Here is an 8,302-nt window from a genome sequence, read left to right as displayed (position 1 = left end):
GCCTATAATCCCACATTCAGAAAGGTGAGACAGGAAGACCCAGAGCTACCTACCAGTCAATCTGGTCTATATCAAAGTTTTGTTTCTTTGTTATTATTTCTTTAGTTTCTTTTACACTTATGAAAAGCAAGGCTTGTGGGAAAAATAGGTGTGTGTGGTTTCCAAATTCCATAAGCTAGAATGCAACCACATAGATATTTACTGCCTAGGTGACCAGATTACATTTAAATACTATAATACACTGGACATATGATCATTAGAACATGAAACTCTTAAATACTAGCGCTCAAATCCAGTTTTTCCAACTCTGATTAACCTACATGATTAATTTGCTAATGTCAGATTCTGTTCTTGGTCAAAAGAAATACACTTTGTATCATTTTTATATTTATTTATTTGCTAGGGGTCCATGCACCCCACAAGAAGCACATGGGTTAAAGACACCCGGAAGTGGGTTTCCTCCTTCCACCATGTGACAGGGATCCAATCTGAATAATGAGATTTGACTGCAAGAATCTTTTTCTAAGCTGAGCAGTTGGCTACAGTTGTTGCAACTTTTTTGGGAAACTGGGTTTACTGGGAGATTCCAGGTGGTGACAGGCCATCGTGGCTAGAGGCAGGGGCGGTGAAAGCAGCTCCGGAGGTGGCAGCAATGCCCCCCATCCGGGGCCGGAGATAGTGGAGCAGAAGAGACCAGGGAGGCACTGCAGCGATGGGAGAACATGTTTGCTGGGCAGTCAAAGATCTCTGCCTACATGAGTCCGATGAAATACTCTGGAATGCGCTCTCCACTTCAGGAAGAGAACTTGGTTGCACAGCACAAGGTCAAATGCCCGGGTAAACAAATTAGCTGGAATCCACAGGAAGAGAGAACGGAAAAGAAACGCTGGGAATGTTATCCGAAGCGCTATGAAGTCAGATGAACCGAGGAGCAGACACCTGGAGAGGTCGCCTGGACCCTCTTCCAAACCAAAAATCCAAAGCATCAGAACCTCCAAAAACTCTACCTCCATCATGTGATTCTAGCAATGTAGCAGTTGCTAAGCAAGCCCTGAAAAAGCCCCCTCAAGGGCAAGCAGGTCCTTCGGGAAAAGTCTCAAGGGAAAACACAGCAGAATAGAAAGCTCACAGATTTCTACCCTGTGCAAAGGAGCTCAGGAAGAGCATAGCTGAGCTGCAGTCTGAAGAAAGGAAGAAAATAGGCGAGCTGATTGAGAGTGGGAAGAAAGAAGCCATGAAGACTGATCGAACTGATGGCAAAGGCAGGGGTTGTGATTGCTACCATGCTTCTCCCGGGGAGGCTTTATGGTAAAATACCATATTAAAGATGCATTGAAATCACCGATGCCAAGAAGTGGGAGGATCTGTATACACAGGACCCCTCCACGGGCTGCTACAAGTACTATTTTCAACATCTGAGCAAAACCTACTGTGTGGATGCTACTCAAAAACTAACTGCCTGGGGAGACTCATCAATCACAGTAAGGGTGGGAACTGCCAGATCAAACTGCATGACATCAATGACAATAGCGTGCCTCACCTCATCCTCATTGCCTCCCGAGACATTGCAGCTGAGTAGGAGTTCCTGTACTATCGGGAGGTGATCTGTGCACAGGCAGCCTGGTTTCAGGTAGAGCATGACTTTGAACCCAGGAGACCCGGTGGGAGAGGCTTCCACCTACGACCTTGTGGGCAGAGTTTCCACCTGCAAGGGACCTGAGGAGTTCAGTCACCGCCCCCTGGACCCCAGGCCCTTGATGCAATTTCAGCCTCGCCACCCCTCCCAAGAAGCGATGTGTGTGGCTGTCAGTCATGTAGTTGCAGCACCAAGCTTTCCCCACATGTAAATAAGGTTTCCCCAAGCTCTCAATCCAAGCCAATGAGAAGTACCTGCTGCCAAACCCCGGAGCACCCCCAAATTGTATATAAGTCCTATCCTAAATCCTATAGAATTAATAAAGGGTGTTCGAGGATCACTCCGTCTAGGAGTTTCTGTCACAAGAGCTATAACACTAGGGAAGCAGTCCTCTCTCCCAAAACACCTCCAGCCACAATCCTCCCTGGCTAGGCAGCCTTCACAGCCCCAGACCTGACTGGACTCCCAGCAGCACAGCAGCTGGTGCAGAGACTGCAGAAGCAGCTCCTCTGCCCTTCCCTTCTGCCAGAACCCTCGCACCGGCAAGGTCTCTGCACACCGGCCCCACACTGGACGACTATGGGGACCAAAGCAAGGCCTCCATGGAAACCTACCCTTAGCTGAAGCACTAACCATGTGACATCCCTGCCTCCCTGCCACCCTGACTCCTTCAAAGGACAAAGTGCCCTCAAAGGGAAATGAAATTACACACACACACACACACACACACACACACACACACACACACTTACTCTTAGCTAATTACTTCAAATGTTCTTTTGTTTTGTTTTGTTTTGTTTTGTTCTGTTTTGTTTTTTGATTTGGTTTTTTCAAGACAGGGTTTCTCTGTGTAGCCCTGGCTGTCCTGGAACTCACTCTGTAGACCAGGCTGGCCCTGAACTCAGAAATCTGCCTGGGAGTGCCTCCTAGAGTGCAGGGATTATAGGCATGCGCCACCACCGCCCAGCATTAAATGTTTTTTTTTTCTTAAGTATATTAAAGATGCAGTAGTATTTAAATATCTGTTACAGGTTTCCAAGGTGAATGTGAACAGATGGCTTTATATTACTAAAACTTTTATATTTTAGTTGGTTTTGTACCTTTTTGCATTCAAGCTGAAAGTTTGTGCTTCCCGCACTGTGTAAGATAAGAGTAGGCGCAGGTTTTAGAGAATGGAGCTGAACATGAACTAGGAAGCCGGGCTCTGCCCAAGATGAAAGCCAGGACTACCTCGCACCCCACATCCAAGGACAGGCCAGTGTGAGGGTGCTGCCACTCCCATGAACAGCCTGGACAGGATGTCTCCAAGCTCCTGTTCACAGTGTCTTTGTTTATTGTTGTTATAATTTTTTATTTTCTATATTCTTTGTTTACATTCCAAATGATTTTCCCTTTTCTGTTCTCCCCTCCCCATAAGTTCCCTAAGCCCTCTTCCCTCCGCCCATTCTCCTATCACCCCCTCCTCCACTCTGTCCTGGTACTCCCCTACAATGCTTGAACAAGCCTTTTCAGGATCCAGGACCTCTCCTTCCTTCTTCTTGGGAGTCATTTGATATGTGAATTATGTCTTGAGTATTCAGAGTTTCTAAGCTAATATCCACTTATCAGTGACTGTATTCCATGTGTGTTCTTTTGTGATTGGGTTACCTCACTTAGGATGATATTTTCCAGATCCAACCATTTGCCTAAGATTTTCGTGAATTCATTGTTTTTAATTGCTGAGTAGTATTCCATTGTGTAAATATACCACATTTTATGTATCCATTCCTCCATTGAGGGACATCTGGGTTCTTTCCAGCTTCTGGTTATTATAAATAGGGTTGCTATGAACATAGTGGAGCATGAGTCCTTATTGCATGCTGGGGAATCCTCTGGGTATATGCCCAGGAGTGGTACTGCAGGGTCCTCCAGAACCAGGTTTCTGAGGAACAACCAGACTGATTTCCAGAGTGGTTGGACCAACTTGGATTCCCACCAGCAGTGGAGGAGTGTTTCTCTTTCTCCACATCCTTGCCAGCACCTACTGTCTCCTGAGTTTTTAATCTTAGCCATTCTAACTGGTGTAAGGTGAAATCTCAGGGTTGTTTTGATTTGCATTTCCCTAATGACTAATGATATTGAACATTTTTTAAGGTGCTTCTCAGCCATTCAAAGTTCTTCAGGTGAAAATTCTTTGTTTAGCTCTGTACCCCAGTTTTTAATAGGGTTATTTGGCTCTCACCTGATTTTTGACAAAGGAGCTGAAACCATGCAGTGGAAAAAAAGATAGCCTTTTCTACAAATGGTGCTGGCTCAACTGGAGGTCAGCTTGCAGAAGAATGCAAATTGATCCATTCTTATCTCCTTGTATTAAACTCAGCTCCAAGTGGATCATGGGCCTCCACATAAAACCTGACACACTGAAACTAATAGAAAAGAAACTGGGGAAGACCCTTGAGGACATGGGCACAGGGGAAAAGTTCCTAAATAGAACACCAATAGCTTATGCTCTAAATCAGTCTGGCGATTCCTCAGAAAACTGGGCATGACACTTCCGGAGGACCCTGCTATACCACTCCTGGGCATATACCCAGAGGATTCCCCTGCATGCAATAAGGACACATGCTCCACTATGTTCATTGCAGCCTTGTTTATAATAGCCAGAAGTTGGAAAGAACCCAGATGTCCCTCAATGGAGGAATGATACAGAAAATGTGGTATATTTGCTCAATGAAATACTACTCAGCAATTAAAAACAATCAATTCATGAAATTTTTAAGCAAATGGTTGGAACTGGAAAATATCATCCTAAGTGAGGTAACCCAATCACAAAAGAATACACATGGAATGCATTCACTGATAAGTGGATATTAATTAGCCCAGAATCCCTGAATACCTAAGACACAGTTAGCATATCAAATGACTCCCATGAAGAAGGAAGGAGAGGGCCCTGATCCTGGATAGGCTTGATCCAGCATTGTAGGAAAGTACCAGGACAGAGAAAAGGGAGGGGGTGATTGGAGAATGGGTGGAGAGAAGAGGGCCTATGGGACATATGGGGAGGGGGGAACTGGGAAAGGGGAAAGCATTTGGAATATAAACAAATAATTTAGAAACTAAATAAAAAAAGAATTGACAAATGGGATTTCATAAAATTACAAAGTTTCTGTAAGGCAAAGGACACTGTCAAGTGGACAACAAAACAGCAACCAACAAATTGGGAAAGGATCTTCACCAACCCTACATCTGACAGTGTCTTGACAGGTGTACACATTGATGTGTGTGGATAGTTTTTAGCAAAAGTTTCACAGTAAACTTGGTCTTCCCCTCTGCTTTCTCCAAAGCTTACGAGGCCCGGCCAGGAACAGACCTCTTTCACAGGCTTGAGCTTTTCCAGGCACCTTGAAGCATCAGGGTGGACAGTCAAACTAGAGGCGAGCCGTGAAAAGCACTGTTCTGCCCGAGAAGGGCAGGTCTCCTGAAACTGCATTAAGTCTTTATAGAAATGTGAACACTGAATTTATTTTTAAAAATAATAAAAAAATAAAAGCATAATAAAAAGAAAAATGGGGAAATACCCCACATAAAACAACATGTATATAGGTTTTGAAGGGAGTGAAATGAATGTGGCTTTCTTTTCTTCTGGGGTTTTTCTTTTTGGCTTGACTGGTTGGTTTGTGTAGAGAAGATTTGAGACAGTACTCTGTACTAATCAAAAGTGAGGTTTTGTAGTGGTACCAGAAATTCTTAAGCCCACACCCCCTCCCCAACCCCAATTCTCCTGCAGGGAATCTCTCTACCTGAGGTCAAGGCAGAACCCCTGGTATCCCGTGAAGATGCAGTCAACTGTCAGTCTAGGACCCCTTCGAGCATCAAGCACCAGATGTCTTTGGCCCTAGGGTATCTGGCAGCTGGAAAGGCTTAGCAGCCAGGGAACCAGGATGATGTTTCATCTTTGACCTGTGATAGCAAGAGTAGGTGGTTTCCTTCTCCCTCCCTGGGGAGAACTAACCGTTCACCTTCAGTCCAGGGGACTGGGGTCCAGGAGCAAGGTCTAAGAACCTACCTTGTCCTCTTTACTCCCATATCCCAGGCTCGTGATGGTGCTACTTAAGAAAGTTTCCCCATACCCTTTGCTAGCCCAGTCAGTAGTCAGACTTGGAAGAGGACCAGACAGGAGGGTGTAACTGTGAGGTAAAAATGTCTTGCTTATACATGTTTGTGGCTTAGCTTTGTATTTACATAGCAAACAAGAAAGGAAATAAACTTGAAACTTATTTGTCATCTTAAGAATAAAAAAGTTAAAACTATTTATTGTGAGGCCAAAAGTAAAAATCTTTTCCCTGCATTGCATGATTGAAAGCATGTATAAGAACATATCTTCTCTCTATTGGCTCCTGAACATTTCCTAGAAAATTCTCTAAACTTCTTAAGACCACTTGACTTTTTTTCTATATATTCTTTATTTAAATTTCAAATGATTTCCCCTTTCCTATTTCCCCCAAGCCCCTGAAAGTTCCATAAGCCATTTCCCCTCCCCTTGTTCCCTAATCACTCCCCTCCCACTTCCCTATCCTGGTATTCCTCTACCCTGCTGCATCAAGCCTTTCCAGGACCAAGGAGCTGAAGGGGTTTGCAGTGCCATAGGAGGACCACTTGACTTTTATTTCTTGTGATATTGTATAAAGGCACAGTCCGTCTCCATGTGTGCCTCTTCTCATGATTTTTGCCTGGAATGAAGGAAACAGTCTATTCTGCACAATCTTTTTTTTTTTTTTTTTTTTTTAGTTTATAGATTTTCTTTCTTGTTTTTTACTGATATTATTAGTTTTTTGTTGGATTTTTTTGGTGCTAAGGACTAAACCTAGAGCCCTAAGTGGTCTATTATGAGCTCTGTATCAGTTCTTGGAGTTTCCCTTAACCTCTGGGACTGGCTTCAGATTCAAAGATGACTGCTTTTTTTCATGTCTTACTTAGCCAACCACACTGTTGAGTTTCCTGGGTACAGCTCCGGGTCATGTATAGAAGAAATGATCTCACAGAAGACATCCTCTGGCTCTGAGAATCTTCCTGCCCCCTCTTCAAGATGTTCCCTGAGCCTCAGACTTGTGACTTACCTTGTTCACTTAAACATGAGTTTAAATTGCTGATAAAACTGGGCTAGAGATGACATTACCTAACCAGAAGATCCTTACAAGTCTCCCCATCATTGAAGCTCTTCTCCTAGAGGACTGACTGCACAGAGTCAGAATATGTATTTTTGGTTAAAGAGAGGATAAAGGATAAGGCAAACCTTTTCTTCACCAACCAGTCAAGTCAGTTATGGCTTCGTATTCCAAATGTCACTGACTGAAAGAACGAGTGAAGAATAGAAACTATTTTCCCATACTTCTCTCTTACTTGTTTCTGTGATGGTAGGGATCAAACCAAGAGCCTTGTGCATGCTGGACAAGCAATCTACCATTAAAGCTACTTTAACGGCTTTCTCATGCTTCTAAAAGGATGACTACTCCTGTTCCTCATGACCAAGAGAAAGATGGAGAGAGGACCTAATTCCAACCCCAAGAAATATAGGACAGAGGATGAAGAAACTCACTGTTTAAAGATTCCTAGATGGGCAAATTTTTCACTGTAAATGCAGCAGAAAACAGAAAACAGAAAACAGAAAACAGATGCTACTGGGATAAAAACACAATTACTAAGTCAAAGAGTGTATACGGTTTTATTTTGTTTGTTTGTTTTCTTTCTTTTCTAGTCTCCTCCCCTGACCCTCACACTGTAAGGTTCGTGTGTGTGTGTGTGTGTGTGTGTGTGTGTGTGTGTGTCTGCATGTGCGTGTGCATGTATGCATATGTATCTTGCTGGAAATTGAACCCAGGGATAGGTATATGCTAGACAAATACTCTACCTTTCAGCCACCTCTAGCCCTATATTCTACTCTTTAATTCTTCACCCAATCATGCACTTACTTTAAGAAATTCCACAAAATACAACAGAAGAAGAAATTGCAAGCAGCAACCCTTAGCATTTCTACTGCCTACCACAAGACCTCTAACACTAATTATCTTCCTTATTTATCTTTTTAAGACCCATAGCTGTTGACCTTAGCTATGAAAGATAGACAGGCAGTACATTTGCCTTATAATCCATTTCTGCCACACCAAAGCTAATAATCTATTCTCAATCTATCTCTCTAAAATATACCCAGGGTGACATATCTCACTGACAGGGCAAGGCTGTGCTCAAGATGATAGATCAAATGGAAGCACATGAAAGTGTATCATGCTGTTCTTTCCAATATAAAGGTCAAAAAAATAGATTTTGTAAGATTCTAGAGACAGAAGATTAGTTAAAACACTAGTATTTCATGAGTAATTACAATTAATTCCCAATAACTCTATGGGAAACTAGAAAACAAGAAATAATTCAAAGGAGAGTCTATTTCCAACTCAAAATTTCATAATTATCTAAAAGCCAAGGTAGAATGCATGTATCTCCAAGCAAACAATACTTGGAAACTTCTACTCTTCAAACAACTGGCTTTTTCAGGAAGTCAATTGGAAATACCCATTAAAGGACAATAAAGCACTTAAGATAAAGGGAGACGATCTGGAAACACTGAATCTTGTGGGAGGGAAAATGCCAAAAATGAATACAAAGGAGATTCAAAATTATCAGGTCCATGTC

At 42.9% G+C, this 8,302-nt stretch overlaps 1 pseudogene; it reads left to right on the top strand.

Annotated features, from left to right (window-relative positions):
- The first annotated feature begins 669 nt into the window (after positions 1–669).
- On the top strand, positions 670–2,268 carry LOC127679475 (N-lysine methyltransferase KMT5A-like; annotated as a pseudogene).
- Positions 2,269–8,302: the final 6,034 nt, after the last annotated feature.

Source organism: Apodemus sylvaticus, chromosome 1, assembly GCF_947179515.1.
Source record: "Apodemus sylvaticus chromosome 1, mApoSyl1.1, whole genome shotgun sequence".
In the NCBI taxonomy this organism is placed as follows: domain Eukaryota; kingdom Metazoa; phylum Chordata; class Mammalia; order Rodentia; family Muridae; genus Apodemus; species Apodemus sylvaticus.
Note: the sequence above shows the minus strand (reverse complement) of the source record. Positions and strands in the feature narration are given on the sequence as shown.